The 22219-nt window shown below is 46.8% G+C and overlaps 1 long non-coding RNA gene across 1 annotated transcript in view; it reads left to right on the forward strand.

Annotated features, from left to right (window-relative positions):
* The window catches only part of LOC123796019 (uncharacterized), an 87735-nt gene that overhangs the window by 60780 nt on the left and 4736 nt on the right, over positions 1 to 22219 (forward strand). Inside the window, exons 4-8 of the long non-coding RNA XR_006780650.2 lie at positions 175 to 333; positions 4176 to 4231; positions 5718 to 10030; positions 11111 to 11367; positions 21454 to 21573. This is a non-coding gene — a long non-coding RNA (uncharacterized LOC123796019). The remainder of the gene's footprint in view (positions 1 to 174; positions 334 to 4175; positions 4232 to 5717; positions 10031 to 11110; positions 11368 to 21453; positions 21574 to 22219) is intronic.

Raw genomic sequence — 22219 nt, forward strand, 5'->3', positions numbered from 1 at the left:
AAACAACCTTCCATTTTGTACAACTCCTCAGAGCATCTATTTGCTAGACAGGATGTTGCCTGATTCATGAATCTTTTAATAAAGCCAATTAGATCTTCAGTTTACTTGGGTTGAGTTTTGTTTTTTAACACTTTGGGCTAATATTGGACCTCATTTTTCAACTCAAATTTACAGAATATCCTGGAACCTCTCTTCCTGCCTCAAGTTACTCCTTTTGCAACAATTGTGAGAATGGCCTCCAGATCATTCATTTCCAATGGAATGTTTCCCATTTGCATGGGTCCTGCCTGTCAGCTTTGAAATCCAAAAACTCAGTTTTGTTAAAATGCGCAGGTGAGTAAGCCCCAGGGATTGACTCAGCTTAGCAAACACATAAGAGACTAATATATAAACCCAAATGCCAGTGCACCAATTTACCATAAGAAACATTACTACCGAAGGAGCTGGACCCTCAAGTTCACTGGTCAGTGTCTACTCTTCTATCTGAAGCTCTTAGCACAGGGCTGGGCTCAGAATTCATATTCAGTAAATATTGATGTTTATTGAAGATTGAATCCAAAGTGAATTTGTGTCTCTTTGTTCAATTTGCTTTCCACTACAACCACAGTTTTAACACTGGGAGCATTCTCTACTGCTGTTGTTGTTGTTGTTGTTGTGTTGTTGTTGTTGTTGTTTTGCTAGGCAGAAGCAGAGACGAAACAGTTTTCTCTAGGATTAATTTATCTGTTTCTGAGACTTGTACTGCATCAGGGGCTTCTAGTGGGTTTGTCTAAAAGGGAGCTGTAAGGGGCGCCTGGGTGACTCAGTCGTTAAGCATCTGTCCTTGGCTCAGGGCGTGATCCCAGAGTCTTGGGATCAAGCCCCGCATCGGGCTCCCTGCTCTGCTGGAAGCCTGCTTCTTCCTCTCCCACTCCTCCTGCTTGTGTTCCCTCTCTCGCTGGCTGTCTCTATCTCTGTCAAATAAATAAATAAAATCTTTAAAAAATAAATAAATGAATAAATAAAATAAAATGGAGCTGTAAGTCTTGGAGAGCTGGCTGAGCGCAGCTCCTCTGAGACATTCCAAATAACAGGGAGCTTGTCTGTCTGTGGTGGCTTTTTTTTTTCCCCTCTGGGTCTTAGGACATTAGTTTCCCAGGTGCTATGGACTGAATGTTTGTGTCCTCCCAAATTCATATGTTGAAACCTATTCCCCCATGTGATATTATTTGGATATGGGCATTTGGGAGGTGATTAGGTCCCTCATGGACAGGGTTAGTACCCTTATAAAAGAGACCCTGGAGAGATCCCTGCCTCTTCTGTCAGCACAAGAGGACCCGGCGAGAAGGTGGCTGTCTGTGAGCCAGGAAGCAGCCCCTCACCAGGTACCAACTGTACTGGTGCCTTGATCTTAGACTTCCCAGCCACCAGAACAGTGAGAAATAGGGACGCCTGGGTGGCTCAGTTAAACATCTGCCTTCGGCACAGGTCATGATCCCGGGGTCCTGGGATCAAGTCCTGCATCAGGCTCCTTGCTCAGCAGGGAGCCTGTTTTTCCCTCTGCCCGCCGCTCCCCTTGCTTGTGTGCTCTCTCTCTGACAAATAAATAAATTAAATCTTAAAAAAAAAAAAAAAGAACAGTGAGAAATAAATTTCTGTTGTTTACAAGCTACCCTGTCTCTGGTGTTCTGTTATAGCAGCCTGAATGGATTAAGACACCAGGCCTTCTGGAATTTGCCCAGATCAGAAGCTTAAGCATGACCCTGGGTTCCTCTTTCTCTCTTACCACCCAGTCATTGCCAAGCTTATGGATTCCGCCGCCTCAACATTCCTTGACTGTGTGCGTTTTTTCTTCAGTACCCCCAGCGGGACCCAGGTCACTCTAATCTCTCATCTAGACCCAGGCAATGGCCTCTAAGTTTGTCCATGTCCAATCCCTTGCCCCCATGGCAGCCAGAGTGACCTTGTTCAAGTACGAATGGACCATGTCCTTTCTCGGATTAGAATGATCTCATGGCTCCCATTGCCCTCTCTATATTCAAGTCCACACCCCTTGGCCTGCTGTCCACAAAACCCTGTCTCCCCCTCCCTGGTGCCCACTCTGGGCCTGCAGAGCTGTATCATACACACGCTTCTCTCATCTGCACACACCGCATCTTCCACCGTCTCCCCCACCCCCAGCACCTGCAGCTCCCTTTGCCTGGCTAACTGCTCTTCAACTCCAGGTATTCCCTTTGGCCTCACTGTCCTTCACCCTCCCAGTCTGGGGCACGTGCCCCTTCTACATGCTCTGCTACAAATCCTATGGCACCCTACCCCGTGCACCGCCCTGCAATTGCTTGCTGGATGGTCTGGTCTGCCTATGGATTGAGTTTCTTGAGGGCAGGTGCAGAATCTTGACAGCCACCGGGTCCCAGCCTCCGGCACAGTGCCTGGCAAAGAACAGGTACAGTCACAGCAGTCATTGCAAAGGCTGCCATCGACTAAGTATTTACTGCAGGCCAGTTATTGCGTGATGGGCTTTATGCAGATGATCTCATCTTTGCTGGGGAGGCTGTGATCCCCTTTCAGGAATGAAGAACTTATTCCCCAGATCAGAGGAAGATCAATCTCACTTGTCCTGGGGGGACTGGCTGAGCTGGGGGAAACTGCCTCGCCCAAGATCTCCCTGCAGGAGTGCCCGGCATGCAGGGGCTGATCTCCTGAGGGGCACAAGGGCCCTGCCTTTTGGTCCAACTCAGGGTAGGGCTCAGGACTCTCCCATCTGCAGAGCGCTCCCTGGGGTGGCTCCTGCTTTCCTTGGCACTGCCTCAGAGCTCAGCTTCTCCCCTCTGCCCTATTCTGCTTCCTGCTCTCCCTTTCACTGGTGTTGCTCTTAAAAGGACTGGTTCAAGAAGCCCTGCTTGCTGACTTCTGTCTCACAATCTGCTTTGAGCAACCAAACCTGGAACGATCCTCTCAACGGCCTTATGGGAGGGTATTATGATGACTCTCCCTTTACAGATGAAGCAGCTGAGGTTTAGAGATGCTATGTAACTTGCTCAGTGTCAAAGTTCATGATTTGTGCAGGTGGGATTCGAATGTAGGCAATTGATTCTAGAGCCCGTGCTATTCACCAGGCACTCAGTAAATATAATAAGTGAATCGATGGCTTCGTCCCCCTAGTCACCAGGGAAAAATTTTAAAAACCTACAATTCAGAAACAAAGTTTTGTGCATGTAATTTTTCTCAAGGCCGAGGAAACAGAGCAGCCCCAGGCTGCGGTGGCCGATCACGTCAGGCCCCCGATGATGGGGATGCCCCCGATTGACTCACAACACAGGTCAGAGACTGTGGACTCACGCCCGGCTATCGTGGTGAGTTCCGAATGCAAATGTCACCCAGAAAGATTTCAGCGTCTGAATAATTTAATCCATTTCTAATGGAACACATGAGCTGGCATAAGAGAACAGCCAGTTCTCCCTGATCGGGGCAAAATGTTGATCATCCCAAGTCATTTTTGTTTGCCGTTGGGATGTTATCAGAGATCGACACATGCAGCCATGTGCAGCTCTACCAGCCAACCCCTCCCAACATGACCCTTCCGCTCTGGGCAGCATCGACAAGGAAGGCAGGGCCGCCTGGTTGGAAGCTCTGGCCTCTCCCTAATGTCCTGATGGTCGAGTGCACAAGGGGAGAGGAGCCCCGGGCAGTAGGTGTTCGAGCAGATAGGAAAATAGCACATGTCTGGTCTAGTTGTGCTATGAAGACCTCAGTGATAAGCTCTGGAAATATACCCTGGTGGAGGGGGAGGGGAAAAAACCCATAGAGTTGGCCCTTGAACAACTGGGATTTGAACAGCATGGGTTCACTTACACGTGGATTTTTTTCTATAGACACAGTACATTCCTGTATATGTATTTTCTCTTCCTTATGATTTTCTTCACATTTTCTTTTCTCTAGCTTACTTTATTTATTGTAAGAATACCGTATACATGTAACACAGAATGTGGTAATGGACTGTGTATGTTGTCAGTAAGGCTTCTGGTCAACAGTATTAGTAGTTCAGTTTTGGGGGAGTCGAAAGTTATACACAGATTTTCAGCTGTGCGTGGGGGTTGGTGCCCCTGACTCCCATGTTGCTCGAGAGGCGACCGTGCGGCTTAGCTGTAGGATTTTAGATTGCAGCTCTAACTCCGCGTCTGTTTGTTATTAAGAGTTACAGTCGGCCTGCTCAAGTCCAGCTGCCCCCGCTTCTGACCTCCTGTGGCAGGTACGTTCTGTACCAGGCCTCTGGGCCTTTAATCATAAACTATCCTGTTTCGCTATTTCTCTACATATCCCCCTTTTAGGGCCATATCATTGCAGGAGCCGTGGAAATGGGGACGCTAGCATTAAAAACTAATTTTTTTAAATGTATTTTTTAGGTAATCTCTACACCCAACGTGGGGCTCGAGCTCACAACCCCAAGATTAAGAACCCCAAGATCAAGAGTTGCGTGCTCCACTGACTGAGCCAGCCAGGCGCCCCCAAAACTAAATTTTTAAAATATCAGGCGCTGTGTTAAGCAGGTCAGGACCTGATCTTATTTATTTTGCCCAGCAAACCTAGGAGTCATTAAACCCATTGCACAGACAAGGAAACAGGCTCAGAAATGTTCAGTAACTGGCCCGAATTCACATAGCTGACCAGCGGGGAGAACCAGGATTTGTAACCAAGTCTGCCTGGTTCCAAGTCCTGTGCTTACTTGTAAAGTTACATACTCCTTCCTCTTTTGCTGCCTCTCCATTCCCAGTGAGCCCTAGCCAGCTGAACAGCTCTACTAGGTTGGGTAGTGTTCCCCCCCAAAAATCCATATCCACCAGGAACCTCAGAATGTGCCCTTACTTCGTAGGTGGAATCAAGTTAAGATGAGGTCATACTGGGGGCGCCCGGGTGGCTCAGTCGGTTAAGATCCTGGGGTCCTGGGATCAAGCCCCGCATCAGGCTCCCTGCTCAGTGGGGAGTCTGCTTCTCCCTCTGCTTCTCCCTCTGCCCCTCCTCCTTGCTCTTGCTCTCTCTTGCTCATTTTCTCTCTCCAATAAATAAACAAAATCTTTTTAAAAAATTAAAATTAAAAATAAAGCTATATAAAAAAAAGACGAGGTCATACCGGATTAGGCAGGCCCTAATCCAATGACCAGTATCCTTATAAGAGGAGATTCGGACACAGAGACGCACACAGGGAGAAGGCTTGGTGGGGGCGGAGCAGAGACTGGAGGGATGCATGTGCCAAGGGCTGCCAGCAAACATCAGAAGATGGGCGAGGAACGGGCCTCCCCTCGAGTCTTCCAGAGGGAGCCCAGCCCTGCCAAACCTCCATTTCCAACTTCTAGCCTCTGGAACTGTGAGACAATAGATTTCCGTTGCTTGAAGCCGCCCGCTCTGTGGTAGGTTAAGGCAACGCTAGGAGACATATTCAGCGGCCATATCATCAATCTCTGTCACCCAGCTCAGAGGTAGCTTCTGTGACCCGTAACGAGAAGCACCCTTAGGAGCACGAGCAGCAAATTGTTTTATTTGTCCCTCATCAAGCACAGCGGTGCCGGGAGGAGGCCTTTGTCAACTCTTCCTCTCCCCCCAGACAAAACTCACCCCTCTTCCTGTTTGAGGAACGATCTCCCCAGAAAGTACTGAACTCCCAACTCATTTGAAGTGAACCTCTTGTATGTGTTTTTATTTTTATTTACTTATGTATTTATTTTTAATTTTAATTCCAGTGTGGTTAGCACGCAGCGTTATACTAGTTTCCGGTGTACAGTGATTCCACGACTCCGTACCTCACTCAGTGCTCACGACGGACGATAAGTATACTCTTCGTCCCCTTTATCTATTTCCCCATCCCCCCACCCACCTCCCCTCTGGTGACCATCTGTTTGTTCTCTATAGTTAAGAGTCCGTTTTTAGTTTGTCTTTTTTTTTTTTTTTGCTTTGTTCACTTGTTTCTTAAATTCCTCATATGAGTGAATCATATGGTATTTGTCTTTCTCTGACTGACTTATTTCACTTAGCGTTATACCCTCTAGATCCATCCATGTCATTGCAAATGGCAAGATTTCATCCTTTTTTATGACTGAGTGGCTGACTAATATTCCGTCGTGTATGTATACCCCGTTTTCTTCATCCATTCATGTATCGATGGACACTCGGGCTGCTTCCATAATTTGACTATTGTAAATAATGCTGCAATAAACACAGGGGGGCATATATCTTTTCAGATTTGTGTTTTCACGTTCTTTGAATAAATACCCCATAGTAGAATTACTGGATCATATGGTAGTCTTATTTTTAATTTTTTGAGGACTCTCCATACTGTTTTCCACAGTGGCTGCACCAGTTTGCATTCCCTCCAACAGTGCACAAAGGTTCCTTTTTCTCCACGTCCTCGCCAACATTTGTTGTTTCTTGTGTTTTTGATTTTAGCCATTCTGACAGGTGTGAGGTGATATCTCATTGTGGTTTGGTTTGCATTTCCTTTTTTTTTCCCTAAAGATTTTATTTATTTATTTCACAGAGAGAGAGACAGCCAGTGAGAGAGGGAACACAAGCAGGGGGAGTGGGAGAGGAAGAAGCAGGCTCTCAGCAGAGGAGCCTGATGTGGGGCTCGATCCCAGAACGCCGGGATCACGCCCTGAGCCGAAGGCAGACGCTTAATGACTGAGCCACCCAGGCGCCCCTGGTTTGCATTTCCTGATGACAAGTGATGTTGAGCATGTTTTCATATGTCTGTTGGCCATCTGCATGTCTTCTTTGGAGAAATATCTGCTCATGTCGTCTGCCCATTTTTATTTTTATTTTTTTTTTAAGATTTTATTTATTTATTTGACAGAGAGAGACAGCCAGCGAGAGAGGGAACACAAGCAGGGGGAGTGCGAGAGGAAGAAGCAGGCTCATAGCGGAAGAGCCTGATGTGGGGCTCGATCCCATAACGCCGGGATCACGCCCTGAGCCAAAGGCAGACGCTTAACCGCTGTGCCACCCAGGCGCCCCAACTGCCCATTTTTAAAATTGGATTTTTTTTTTCTGTTGAGTTGTATAAGTTCTTTATGTATTTTGGATACTAACCTTTTATCGGAAATGTGATTTGCAAATATCTTCTCCCATTCCATAGCTTGTCTTTTAGTTTTGTTGCTTGTTTCCTTTGGTGTGCAGAAGCTTGTATGTGTCTTTATTTGTTTTTTTAAGATTTTATTTATTTATTTGAGAAGGGGGGAAGAGCAAAGTGAGAGGGAGAGAGAATCCCAAACAGATTCCACGCTGAGTGCAGAGCCAGATGTGGGGCTCGATCCCAGCACCCTGAGATCATGACCTGAGCTGAAATCAAGAGTCGGATGCTCAACCGACTGAGCCACCCAGGCACCTCGCTTATGTGTGTTTTTAAATGATGTGTTTTCCTTCCACCAATCAAAACCCTCCAAATTTTAGAGTCAGGTTTCAGCCATGTTGCCCTCACGAAGTATACATGAATTGATAGCTTATCAAGCCAAAAATCAGTAAATAGTGATGGAACTGTAGGAAGGCAGTGAAAAATGTCTAGTTAGTTACCCATTTAGTCATCCATTCCAGCAAACACTTGAGGGTTTATCTCTAGGAGTACAATGATGAATAAAATGCAGGCTTGGCTCCTTTTGTGGAAGGGAGAGCACTGTGAACAGCTAAATTACATGACAATGTGGCAAATGATGTTGCAGAGATAAAAATATTCTCAGAGCCCAAAAGTTGGAGCAATTGACCCAGCCTGGTGAATCTGGGAAGGTTTCAGGGAGGAACAAATATTTGTGTTGGAAAAAAAATGGTTTTTTTAATTGATAATACATGTGCATGATACAGAACATACAAGGCACCAAAGGGTATAGTACGCATTTGCTGTATTCACTCGCTAAGTCTTCGTAACAAAGCACCACAAATGGGGTGGTTTAGAACAATGGATTTCTGTTGTCTCATAGTTGTGGAAATCAGAAATCCAAGATCAAGGTATCTGCAGGGTTTGTACCTTCTAAGGCCTGCAGGAAAAAACCCGTTCCATGCTTCTGTCCTGGCTTCTAGTGGTTTGCTGAGAGTCACTTCAGTCTCTGCCTTTGTCTTCACACAGTGTCCTCCCTGTGCACCTGTCTGTGTCCAAATTTCCCCTTGTAAGGATACACGCCATATTGGATTATGGACCCTCACTACTCTTACATGACCTCAATTTAGCTAATTTCATTGGCAATGCCTCTATTTCCAAATAAGGAAATTTTGATATACTGAGGGTTAGGACTTCGACATAGGCTTTTTATGGGTCACAAATGAATCCATCACAGGTACTCAGTGAAAAAGAAACCTCCTTCCTTCTGATGTTTCCATGCCTCCCAGGTCTCTGCTCTGGAACCAACCAGTGTTCCCAGGTTACTGGACGTTCTTCCAGGGGTGCTCCGTGCATTTACCAACATATATGCGCACATGTGTTCCCACTCACAAATGCACACCAGGCACTGGCATCCTCGTTACTCTTTTCACTTAGTACTAACCCTTCAAAATTTTCCATATCAGTCCATATGGACCTTCCTATTCCTTGAAGTGGCTGTAGTGGTCAATTTATTTAACTGGTCCCCTATTAATAGACATTTAGATCGTCCCCCCCAGTCTTCTATTACAAACAATGCCGCAATGTATATTCTTGGGCACACGTCATTTTGCATGAATGTACAAATCTATTAATACCTGGATGTGGAAGTGCTTGGTCATCAGACCAGTGCATTTTAAAATTTGAGATATTTTGCCAAATTGCTCTCCAAGGAGGTCAGAGAAGGTTAGCCTTGCACCAGCCCCACAATCTTACCAGACTGCATTACCTAACATTATGATCTTCGCCAGTCTGTTTTATTCTCCTTGTACTTTTAATTTGCATTTCTATTATTATAAGTGTAATTGAGCATCTTCTCATGTGTTTAAGAGACATTGGGAATTTCTTTTCTTTGAACAGTCTGTACCTATCTTTTGCCCATTTTTCTACTGGGACTGAGGAGGAATGAGAAGGATTTTTACAGATGCAGAAGGAATTTTAAATGGGCACCAGATAATTACAAGTACATGAATTTGGGGGCTGGCATTTAAAAATGGCTTGAGGACCCACCTCCTCCCCAGTTGCTTGAGATGTCTGGCCCAGGCCTCCCTCCTCTTCCAGTCTAAGCAGCGGCCTGCTGGGGAACCAAGGGGAAGCCTGGAGATTAGATTCTGGGTTTAGAATTAAAATTTTGAATTTGAGGGGTGCCTGGGTGGCTCAGTCAGTTGAGTGGCCAACTCTTGGTTTCAGCTCAGGTCATGATCTCAGGGTCATGAAATCAAGCCCCATGTTGGGCTCCCCACTCAGCAGGGAGTCTTCTTGTCTCCCTCTCCCTCTCCCCCCTGCTTGCATGCGTGTTCTGTCTCTCTCTCAAATAAATACGTAAATCTTTAAAAAAAATTGAGCTTGAACTGGGAGAGCAGTAGCCCTCCTCTGAGCCTGCTTAATCTCAGGGGGCTGATCTAAGCTTGGTTTGGGGTGGGAGGAACAGGTAAGATGTGGAGCTTGTTGCATAGAGTTAATGATAGGGTTGGGAGAAAGATGAAGCTTGAAACAGGTACGTACATCATAAAAAGATGGTCGGAGACCAGGGTGGGACATCTCTCCCTAAGCCACAACACGCTTTTGTGTTTTTCTTTTGTCTTTCCTTCACTGGCTAGGGCTGTGCTGAGCTCAAATCCAAATGAACAGACGTTTCTATCTAGATCTATTATTGTCTTGGAAAGTGTGACTGAGTATGGCTGAAGAGTCCTTTCCACAGCAGAGAAAGGATCAGGGTTGTGCCTTTGGGATCTCTACCGCCCTGTGGTTTGCACTCTGGGGATCAAGCTGCTGTTGGTCACACATCCTCTGTTGTTCCCAGAAGATGCACGAGGCTGCTTCCAGAGGGTCTGTCAGGTCTCACCGTTCCATCCTTCCACTCTTTGGGGATTTATGGAACGCTCCCTGACAATCACCTCTCAAGTAGGCCCTGTGGGAAGATTCAGACAGGTAAGAGCCAACCTGTGCCTTCCAGATTGGTAGACTCCAGTTAGGGAAATAACACTACTGCGATGGCTAATTTTATGTGTCAACTTGGCCACGGTGCCCAGGTATTTGGTCAAACATTATTCTTGATGTTTCTATAAAGATGTTTTCTGGATGAGATTAAGGTTTAATGAGTGGACTTTGAGTAAAGCAGATTACCCTCTACAATGTGGGTGGGCCTCGTCCAATCAGTTGAAGGCCTTAAGAGAACAAAGACCAATGGCCTCCGAGCAAGGAGTTCTGCCAGCAGATTGCCTTTGGACTGGGCCTGCAACTCTTCCCTGCATCCCCAGACTGCTGGTGTACCCTGTAGATTTTGGACTTGCACTTCCACAATCATGTGAACCAATTCTTTAGAATAAATCTCTCTATACACACACACACACACACACGTGCATATATGTGTGTGTGTATATGAAGGTAACATAATCAGACACAGGTCTCCCCACCTTACCCGAGTGTCTAGCTGATCAGAGAAAGTTCTCTAGCTTTTCCCCACTTTGGTGTTTCTGTGCCACCTCTCGGCTACTGGATATAAGCTCTTTTGTTGTCGTTGTGCTTGAATACATGTTTTTCTTTCCCTTTCCAAGGCTGTGGTGAACAAACCTCTGAGAGCATTTCTGTGAAGCCACTTCCATTTTCTAGAAAATGAGTTGTTAAACTGGGAAGGCCCTCTTTATTTCTTTCCTTAGATCCCTCTAGGAACTCGGCTTTCTTATTTAATGATTTTTTTTTTTTTTGGTTGTTGTTATTTGTGTTTAAAGATCCTATTCTTGTACTGGGCAGCAGCTGGTTACCCTGAAAGGCCAAACTGGTTTCGTTTTATCACTTTTCACTAACAAAAAGAAGCCTTATTCTTGGGAAACAGAGAGGAATAATTAGCACTATTCCCTTTATGTTTGATTTTTTTTTAAATGTGAGTAAACTTTAAGTACCTGCATTTATATATCCTTGTTTGGAAGCATGTTTTAAATTTTAAAGTCTTGTGTAAATGAAGCATTGCACCCAACAAGCCTTAACCTGGCCTTTCTTTGTGTTCTTTAGGGTTGTTCTTATAGGCCATGGGCCAGAGGTTAACCCACTTGCACCTGGGAAAAACCCGTTTTGATTTGCCAGAATTCCTCTGTGTCGTGGATTAATTTTATTCAAATCCTATGGATTACCCGTGAAGCTCTGCCATACAGTTGATTGGCCATTAGAAGCCAAGACGGACTCGTGAACTGCTGAGGAAGACCCTCTGGGATGGACCTGGTGGCCCCCTGGGACTCCATATGGTACTGCAGGCCGGCAGCTCCTGGCTGGTAATGCCTTTGCAAGTTGAAAAAAGCATTTGCTAATTAATGGCAGCCACAGAGCAAATAGCAGGCAGGTCCTAGGGCACAGGAAGCCAGACTGTGTGTGTGCTGGTTTCAGTCACCAATCTAACGTGGGAGGGGAGGCCAGCGAGTAGATTCCTTGTTAATATAAAGGGCAGGAAAAGAATATATATGTATATAATAATATATATATAGGGCAGAACTAGGTTTTGTGTTCAAAAATTTTAAAAATGTATTGTTTTCTAATTACAAAAGCAATTTATATACACTCTATAAAAGTCAGAAAATACAGAAGTCATAGAAGAAAATAAAAATCTCACAAATGGGGGCACCTAGGAGGCTTAGTCAGTTAAGCTTCTAACTCTTGATTTTGGCTCAGGTCATGATCTCAAGGTCGTGGGATTGTGGGATCAAACCCCACATTGGGCTCTGCGCTCAGCGTGAATTGTGTTTGGGATTCTCTCTCTCCCTCTCCCTCTGCCCCTCCCGCCTCCACTCATTCTCTCTCCCCCCCCACCCAAAAATCTCACGAATGGTTGGGAACTTTTCAAGAGACAGAATTAAGGTCGAAATGGGGAAGAACTTGCTAACAGGAGTGAGCTCCAGGTCACCGGCTATATTAACGGAGCAGGGAAACAGGATGCCCAGCCTCTAAGAGGGCCTTCCTGCTCTGATTCGGTGACAGGGCAGCCTGTCCTCAGCCTGCTGGGTTCTCAACGGTGTGTCCCATTGCCCCTGCCCCCACAGAGCAAGGGAGGGCACAGAGCACTAGGGCTCTGTGGAGTGGCATTCGGAGAAGAGGGTTAGGTCCTGAGCAGGGATGCCACATTTGTTTAATTGATCCATTCAATAATTCACAATTCTTTAAATGTTTATTGAGTGGCTACTGTAGGCCGGGCATTACATCAAGCTCTGGGGAATGCTTCGTGAACCACACAAACCCCAGACCAAGTTCCTACACCGACAGGCATTAAAACTATACAAAGAATTTCATCACATCAGTTAACAGCAAGAAGGACCAGCCCTCCTTGGCCAGAAGCTGGGGAAGGCGTCTCTGAGGAAGTCACCCGTGAGCTGGCCTTGGCTGGGTGAGCAGGAGTCAGTTAGCTGAGCCGTAAGAGCGTGCGGAGGAACCACGTGTGCGAAGGCCTGCGCTGGGGAAGCTTCGTGATGTGAAACAAGGCCAGTGTGGTGGCAGCACGGTGGAGCGGGGCTCTGGCTGATGAAGGAGGCTGGACCAGATCATGAAGGTCCAGGGAGGCCTCTCTCGGGCTGTGCGACCTTGTACCAAGGGCAATGGGAATCATTGGCAGAATTTTAAGCAAAGCAGTGACGTGATCAGATTGTGTTTTTAGGAAAATCATTGGGCTGCCATGTGGAGAATGCCTTGTAGGAAGGCAAGATTGGAGGCCGGGAGACTAGTTGAGAGGCTAATGGACATTTAGGTGAGAGATGGTGTAGAATGGGGATAATGGTAATGAAAATTAGGTTTGGTTGAATGTCTAAGCTCCAGGTACCTGCATGATCTCATTCAATCCTCGCAAACCCCTGTCAAGTAAGTATCATTATTATTATTTTATAGATAACACTAAGGCTCAGAGAGGTTAAGGAACCTGCCCAAGGTCACCCAGTTTGTAAGCAGAGTCAGGATTTGAACCCAGCACTCTGGGTCCAAAGCCTGCTGTATAAATACCATCTATACTGGAGAAAAGTGGATAGAGTCAAAGTGTACTTAGGAGTAATAAGCAGCAGAGCTTGGTGACTGGACGCTTTCTTCCATGATCGGAGCTAGATGCTTGGCTCGAACAGCTAACTGCAAATGACAATTTGTTATAGTTACAGCTTAATGGGAGAAGAGTTGCAGATGCATTAATTTGCACTAAAATAATAATAATGGCAAACACATGGAGCTTTCTATGTGCCAGTGCTCCCAATCTTCTATGAGGATAATTCACTTACTCCTCACAAGAACCCTGACTAGGAGGTGTTAGTGTTATCATGCCTGCTACGGTCTGTCTGAATGCTTATGTCCCCCCCAAAATTCCTATGCTGAAATCCTCACCCCCAAAAGTGATGGTAATAGTAGATGGGACCGTTGGGATGTGATTAATTCACGAGGGCGCCTTATAAAAGGCTCCAGAGAGATCCCCAGCCCTCTTCCAGCTAGAAGGCCCTGGCCATGAACTGGGAAGGGGGCTTCCGCCAGAATGAGACCACGTCAGCACCTTGATCTTGGACTCCTGGCCTCCAGAACTGTGAGCAATAAATTTCTGTTGATTATAAGCCACCCAGTGCGCTGTCCTGTTACAGCAGCTTAAACAGACTCGGACAATCCCTATTTCACAAATGAGAAACAGAGGTGCTGAGAGCTCACGTGACTTAGCCACGGTCACACAGTAGAAAGTGTCAGAGCTCGGATATAAACCCAGGGAGGCTGGTTGCAGAGGGCAGGTGCTGAACCACAAGCCACGCAGTTTCTGGGAACTTCGGTAACAGAAGGTTCCCCAACCCAAGGCCAGGCTTCACCAAAGCCACACATGTCTCTGAGTGGAAGTCTAGGAGCTCGCTTTTACCTCTGAAGTCCCACTCTAAACATGGTCTGTGAGACATAAAAGTGGCCGTAGGACACTTAACGTAGGAATCTTGAGTCCTCTGTAAGAAGCTTGTTGGCTGGGCCTGAACTGCTCCAAGGCGTTTCTTCTCCAGGCGTTTTCTGAGTTGGTTGGGAGACTGTCTGTGGGAGGATGAGGAGGTGTCTGATGGAGAGCCCACCGGGAGACTTTTCTCGGGCTCTGACGAAATCTTTTCATTATGCAGATGTGGCCTTCTTGATGCTGAATAAAGCCTGGCTTAATTTGGATCCTGGCGGAATTATATTCGGAGGGATTGCTATTAAAGGGAACTAGTCATTAGGGGGAGAAGCCATTACTTCTCCATAAGCATGGCGGTCTTTTTTAATGGAGACTACAACTTTCCTCAAATCCTACACAGCCCCTCGGGAACCAGAACCTGAAGGGCTGGGTGCTCGCAGGTTTCTACAAATCTTTATAGGAAGCCTTGGACCTGGCCTCCCCTCTAGAGTTGCTATGGGCCGGGTGGGGGGGGGGGGACTTCCGAGCCACCCACAGTCCTTTCCTCATTCTGTCACGGTGTCACCGACCTCACCAGCTTTTCTCCCATCCGGCCTGCCCTCCAGTCCTACCACAGATTCCCACCTTCCCCCAAATCATTTCTGCTTTAAATGCCATCCTTGCTTCTCTTCATCTGGATCTTTCCATCTCATCCTTCAAGGCCCTGGCAGGAGTCTTCTTAAGAAGTCTTCCCCAAGGGGCGCCTGGGTGGCTCAGTCGGTTAAGCGCCCAACTCTTGGCTTCAGGTCAGGTCATGATGTCATGGGTTGTGAGACTGAGCCCCCCATCACGTCGGGCTCTGTGCTCAGAGATTCTGCTTGAATCTCTCTCCCTCTGCCCCTCCCCCACTCGGGCTTTCTCTTTCTCTCTAAAATAAATAAATCTTAAAAAAAAAAAAAAAAAAAAAGAAGTCTTCCCCCCGGCCTGCCCCAGGGAACTTCTACTATAGTCTAATTAAAATTATCTGGTTATGGGCATCTTCCTCTTTAAACAGAGAGGCCAGGGACCAACTTATTTGTCCGTATTTTTCTTCCTCGTCCCCACCTGTGGCTCCTCTGTCTGGCCCTGTGCCTGTGGAGCAGACTACACTTGCTGAGCTCTGTCCCGTCCCCACCCCCGCAATCCTCCACTAGGTCATCTCAGTGAGACTGTCCTGACCCCTGTGCTCAGGTGTCCGTATTTTAGACCATGTGAACCTTGACTCCCCCAAACGTCTGGGCTAGGATGGATCCCAGAAGCTAACTTGCAGGCTGTCAGGTAACCTATGATGACCTGGGAAAAAGAGGAACTGACCCATCAGGCTCTCCTTTTAGGAATGGAGAGTGAGAAACATGGAAGGAACTGGCAGAAGACAGGAGGGGTGTAGCAGGGTGACATGAAGGGGGAAAACAAGAAGACAGGGATGTCTGCCACTCAAGTGCCCAGAACTGCCTTGGCTCCAGGATGCCTTCCCGCTCTTACCTCTAAGGGGCCCAGCTGTGGCCACTATTCTTGATTTCGGAGCCCCAAGTCCCCTTCATGTAGCCAGCCTCCAAGATGGCCCCCTGGTCAGCGCCTCCCAGTACGCCCCATATATAGCCCCCTGCCCCGTTGCATGAGGCCGACTCGTGTGACCAACACGATACTGCAGAAGAGAGGGTGTGTGATTTCCAAGACAGAACATAAAAAACGTGGTAGATTCCGCCTTGGTCTCTTGAATCGCGCCTGCCGGGGGAAACCAGTTGCCACGTTTGAAGACACTCCAGCAGCCTTGTGGAGAGGCCCATATGGGGAGCAGCTGAGGCTGCCCACCCAGGACCGGCACCGACTTGTGAGTGAGTCACCTGGGAAGTGGCTCCTCCCGCCCCAACCAAGCCTTCCAGTGACTGCAGACCTGGCTGACATCTTGACAGCATGAAACACGGAGCCAAAACCATCCAGCTAAATTGTTCCCAAATTCCTAATGCACAGAGACTGTGGTAAGTAAGAAATGTTTGCTGTTGTTTTGAGCCATTAAATTTTGGAGTAATATGCAACAATAGACAACTAGTATACCTTTTCGCTTCTTTACAAGAAAATTTCCTCGTGTTGGCTTGTGTGCAAATACTTGCTATTTACTCACTGCTGCCTTGTGTGGTTGGTGGGTTCCCATCCACACAGGAAGGGCAGTTCATGCCCTGGGATTAGCATCGGCTCCCCTGGAAGCACAGAAGTCTCTCTTTCTCTCTCTGTGTCTCTCTCTGTGTGTCTCTCTGTCTTTCTCTTTGTTTCTGTCTTTTTCTCTCTCTGTCTTTCTCTGTCTTTCTCTTTCTCTCCCTCTCCGTATCACATATACCAATAACACATTACCGATTTTTGGTGCGTTACAGTTTTCAAAGAGGTTTTCATGCACATCTCATTTGATCCTCCTAACAATTGACATGGATGCACAATTCTACATTGCAGGTATAGCTACAGATTGACTTTGCATTGAGAATTTTTGCAGTGATACATGGAGAAAGCACTTTTTGTAATTCTTTCATGTATTACAGGATCAATAGGTTTGCTTATTCAATAAATGTTTACTGACTACCTACTACATGTAAGGAGTAGGAGTTGGAAGGCATACAGAAAAGAAGCAGAAATTAATCTGCCTTCAGGGAATTTATAATCTAATAGGAGCATTACAACATGTACATATATAACCAAAATACGCAGAAACTTCTAAAGCCCTAACAGCTGGAACTGAGCCCTGGCTTTGTCCTGGGCGTAGCACTAAATCCTTTACATGGAGAATCCTTCCCTACTAGGATGTGAGATCCTTGAGGGCAGGGGTTTTTCCTTAACTTTCACACCTAGAACAGTATTGACACAGTAAATCTTTATTTAGCGAATCTCACTGAATCCTCACAATCTTGTAAAAAAAAAAAAAAGGCAGACTAGCAGAATGGTTACTCCAAAGGTTCTAGAATAAATCTCCTGCATTTGGATCCTGGCTCCATTAGTTGCAGGGAAGTGGCCTTAGAGAAGTTAGTGACCCTTTCCGTGACTCGGTTTCCTGCCATGAAAAGTGAGGATAATAATAGTACCTAGTTACCGTACCTAATACTATCTCACAGAGTTATCCTGAGGACCATATGAAATAATTTCATGCAAAACACTTGGAACCGTGCACTAAAATGTCAACTCTCATGACTGCGATGATTCCCATTTTACAGACAAAGAAATGGAGGCTTGGAGATGCTCAGCAAGCCACACCCAGGCTTTTAACTGTATCACTCATATTTCCAAAAAAGGTGGTAAAGGAAGACAGACCAAGATCCGTGTCAGCATATTTTCTTGCAAAGATAAGGAAGAGTTGGTTCATGTCTAAAGACGAGCATCAAATTAGCGGAGACATCCTCTGAAAACAGTCTGTTCTGAAACAAGGGTAATTGGATTCTGGCCACAGGTTGCTTTTGCCACTTCCCCTCTCAGACGTTCGGTTGTTTCTGGCAGCAGAGCCCCGCTGGGGTGGGGGAGAGGAACTCCTTGGGGCAGCCATTTTTGCACGACTCACCAGGCAGTTTATAGCACGATTTAGATACACCAGGGATAGCAGGATTACTAATCAGGCTGTCTGCTGATGTAAACTCTATTTGGATACAACAATGTTTTTAAATAACCTTAAATACAATTACACCCTGAGGACGGGGCTGGTTGAATGACTAGAGAAATATCATTCAGATAGTTCATTAACTAATTACAGAGCTCCACACACAGCATAGGCAAGGCAGGGGCTGCGGGGATGAGTCACAGGGCTGAGCTCCAGGGCCACAGGGGGGTTCAACGCTCTCTCTGGCGCCAGCATCAGGACGCACTCCTGATTGACAAAGAGGGACTCCTCCCCTCCTCGCTGTCACCTTAGCGTTCTGGGAGGCCCAGAAAGCTCTACTCCTCTCCCTCACTGCTTACTGCACTTATAACCAAAGACAGACTCTCAGAGCGCTTGGACCGGGCAGGCAGTGGCTGGTCACTCATTTAGTTAATAAATCTGTCGTCTATGCGGTCTTGAGCGCCGTGCGGAAGAACGTTTGCTAGGGGCCCATAGGGCACCTGCTGTTCTCCAGCTGGAGGAAAGTGCATTCTCACTACACAGGGGAGGGGCGGCCAGCCTGAGGCAGGGCTAGCTGCGCTACGGCCATAGGGGTTTTTTTAAAAATTGTGTCAAGTTGTGGAAGTGTTGGCCAAGTACCACTTCGGACAAGTCGCCCTCTGAAACTTAGTTTCCTCAACTGTAAATGGGGATAAAATTGGTAGCTGTTGCAAAGAGTTACTGGATCACATGACAGGAGGAATGTGAAGTTTTTAGCATAATGCTTGGCAAAAAGCCCGGGCTCAGTCAACGTGGAGCTAGTATTTGTCAAGTCATCATCTGACCACATGCACGGTCCTACTGATACCCCTCAGTGGAGAGCAGATTCACATCTCGGCTCCGTTCTCCTGGTGTGCTCCTTCTGTCCACATTCAGCCCTCTCGGCATGGGCCAGGCTGTTGATGGTGCTCAAAATTCTTTTTCTGCCCTTTGAAAATAACAGCCGCACACTAAGTCCTGAACAGCGAAGGTCCCCCAGCCCCTCCAGGTTCAAATTGGCAGACCGCTCCCCCCTCACTTTGTTTCCAGTAAACATTCTTTAAGAGAAATATAACGGAGGCTAACTGGCTGTACTACACTATTTTTCTCTTCTCCTCCAAAGTGAATGCCAGACATTTCTGGGGCCAAAGACAGGATTAACATTTCTCAGCCTAGTAAACACACCCATCTGGATCCAGCACAGGGAGCATGAGCGCTCCAACCATTTCCTGTAATCAGCTTGAACGATCCAGGCCACAAGCTTGGAAATTAAATTCTAGAAGTGATTTTTTCCATCCTGGAAGCTATTTCAATTACAGCTTCGTGCAGATGCACCTCGGATAAGCAGCAAACTTACAAGCCCTGGCATTATGTAATGAGTCTGCCCCGCGGGAACCTCGCCATGACACCTCAGAGAGGCCTCCGGGAGGCTGCGAACACCACCGCTGGACAGGGTGCCGTACCTGCTCCGAGCACCCCTGGGATGCCGGACATCAGCCAAGACCCTGAGCAACCTGGGCGCCAGCTTGAGACTTGAGGTCCAAAGTGGGAGCCACATTTCAATGTCACGGGCTAGGAACCCTGTGATGGGCAGTAAACCCTAGCGGTGGGAAAGCATTAGCCCAGCTGGAGGTGGAGGACACACTCTCCGAGCTGAGTGTCCAGCCAGTCGTGCGAAGGCAGGTAGCCAGGGCACTTCAGGCAGGTGGAAGAGCAAGCCAAGACCCCCAGGTTGAAAACAAGGGGTGTGGGGACGCCTGGGTGGCTCAGTCCTTTAGGTGTCTGCCTTCCGCTCAGGTCATGATCCCAGGGTCCTGGGATCGAGTCCCACATCCGGCTCCCTGCTCAGCGGGGAGGCTGCTTCTCCCTCTGCCTGCCACTCTTCCTGCTTGCGCTCTCTCTCTCTTTCTCCGACAAATAAATTTTTAAAAGCTTAAAAAAATAAAAATTAATTAATTAAAAAATAAAAAATAAAACGGTGTGTGTGCGCGCGTGCATACCTGTGACTCCAGGCAGCCCCGTATTCAAGTGCAAGGAAGGGAGCGGCAGGAGACTGGCCGGGTCTGCCTTTGCCCGTCACCATTATTTTTAGCGTTAGAAAGTCCTTTAGGACCCGCCGCAGGATCTTGTCTTCAAGACATCGGATTTCTAGAGCGTGAGATTCAGGGCATGATGGGCCCTTCCGAGAACGTCGCAGACCCTGGAGTTTCTGAACACTATCTTCAGATTGCAGTGGGGCGGAGTTCCGGAATTTGGGGTTGGTGAGCGGCAGAACAGGGGGATTTCGGAGGTCGGCAGGCGGGTGGAGATAGGGCGATCTGGTAGCAGATGCTTCTTTAGCCATGTTCCTCTAGTGTGGAGGACTGGGGAGCAGACAGATTGGCTCAGAGGCAGGAGCCTTGCAGTTTTTCTTTCTCTTTCTTTCTTTCTTTCTTTCTTTCTTTCTTTCTTTCTTTCTTTCTTTCTTTCTTTCTTTCCTTCCTTCCTTCCTTCCTTCCTTCCTTCCTTCCTTCCTTCCTTCCTTCCTTCTTTCTTTCTTTCTTTCTTTCTTTCTTTCTTTCTTTCTTTCTTTCTTTCTTTCATCTTACACAATTTGGGTGAAAGTCCTTAGGAAGGAGGGCTGAACATAGGAGATCCGGCTGCCATCAGCTCACCCATGGGAGCCCCAGTGTTGGAGTTAACAGGGAGCCAGACAGACCTACCTTCGAGTCCCAACCTTGCAGTTTCCTGTGGGACTTAAATTATTGAATTTCCCCAAAGTGCCAGATTCTTTGCTGCTGAAGTGGGATAACGGAGCTCTGTGCTGTCGTGGGTGTCGAACGAAGCGCTAGTGGGAGGCATTGTAGCAGGTGTTTAATAATAATGGGTTTTATCGGCGGGGGGCTGGATAAAAGGTTGCAGCTGGTGGTTGATCTTGAATTGCTTAGGCTACTTTGGGGGCAGTGCGACCCATCAGTCTGGGGGCCTCCCTTCATGTCACCGTGGTGAGCAGTGGGGTCAGCTCATCCATAATCAGAACGGCCTCCCCCTGCCTTTCTTCATTCCTGGGCTCCTGCTTCTGCGGAGTCCTCATTATGATTTCAGCGGCTCCTTACCACCTTCTCCCTACAAGGCTGCCGGAAAAAGGGCACGAGCTAGAAGCCACACAATCTGGGTTTTGATGTATTATGGTATTTTATTGATTATGCTGGTGTAATAGAACTTGGTGAGACTCAGCATTTTCCCTGCCCCTGTTGGTTTCAAAATCCAAGAGGGAACGATTTTAAATCATCACGGAGTTAGTTTTTTATGATGGAAAAGTAATCATGCAAATTCAAGGTTAAAAAATATATATATGTAGCCCTCAATATAGGACACTGAAGTTAAGTTACTTTACTTCTCTTGGCCCAGTTTCCTCATCTGTAAATGAGGGATAATAGTAAGTCCCTGCTCTCAGGGTCATTGTGGAGATTAAATGTAGGCATTTGGAAAACTCTTGGTGCAATGGCGGGCTCCGAGCAAGCGCCTGACATACTTTAGCGATTATCATCCCTCACCATTCTACTTCCAGCGATGACTTAGGGTGTCTTTCCGGAAATATTCTATGCTTGCAAGAAAATATATTTACATACTCATGCACACAGAGAGATTGTTCTGCAACTCGCTGTTTTCACTTAATAATCTTGGGCGTGCTTCCATATTAATGCGTATAGATTGCCCTCATTCTTTTTAAATAACTGAGCAGTATTTCACTGAATGGGTGTACCATTAGTTATATGACCAAAGGAGGAACAATTTAATTATAGAATTACATATTTGTTTAGAAGTTTTATTTGAAAATACACGCAGAAAGCCATTTGAATAATTAAACCTTCTTTTCAACATTTACAGATCTTATAAACTTGACCCACATTGCATGCCAGCAGTGAAGCTGGGTGACAAAGTGGAGCCTCACATTGAGAGCACCGTGGACCACACTGGACATGCCTAATGGGGCAGGTTAAAAACAGTGTAAGTTACTCTACTTATTCCAGATTAATTTGGAAGAGAATAGAACATTAGAGGAGGCGTAATAGCTGTTTGTTCAAGCTTTTAACTACAATGTAAAAGGACCAGTGGTTTTACTATTATTTTTCCATTTGGCTTCCTGGCACCTCGAATTCAATCAGTGTCCTGCTGTTCAGAGGTATGTTGAAGTGTGCCAAGTCTTAATTGAAGTGGGAGTGCCTGAAACCAGAGTTAATACCATGAGCAACAGGGAGTCGAATTTATGGAGGTAAACTGTTGCTAGCTCTGCATTTCAACTACTTTTGGCTCCTGGGGTCAATTTGCATTTTGAGAGTAGCTGGGATGGTTGGGAACTGAGCTGGACTGGGCCACAGGTGCAGTTCTTGTGACTCTGTTGAGCTTTGGGTTCCCTTGGAGTGTAAGAATTCTTCTGCAGGGTCCAGGGACCCCAGCTGGACAGCACCCAGCGTGTGAAGTCTATTGAATGCACCACACTGTGCTGGGGGCTAGAGATACAACGGGCAAGAGATGAGGTGGGTCCCTGTCTTATCAGATTCTAGATAGGGAGACAGAGCAAGCAAACAAAACAAGTAGAGCTTATGATTGGCACCAAGAAGGAAATAAACAGGGATGAAATAAAGACTAACTA

The sequence above is a fragment of the Ursus americanus genome, chromosome 6 (assembly GCF_024610735.1).
Source record: "Ursus americanus isolate L20-20 chromosome 6, mUrsAme1.1.p, whole genome shotgun sequence".
NCBI lineage: Eukaryota > Metazoa > Chordata > Mammalia > Carnivora > Ursidae > Ursus > Ursus americanus.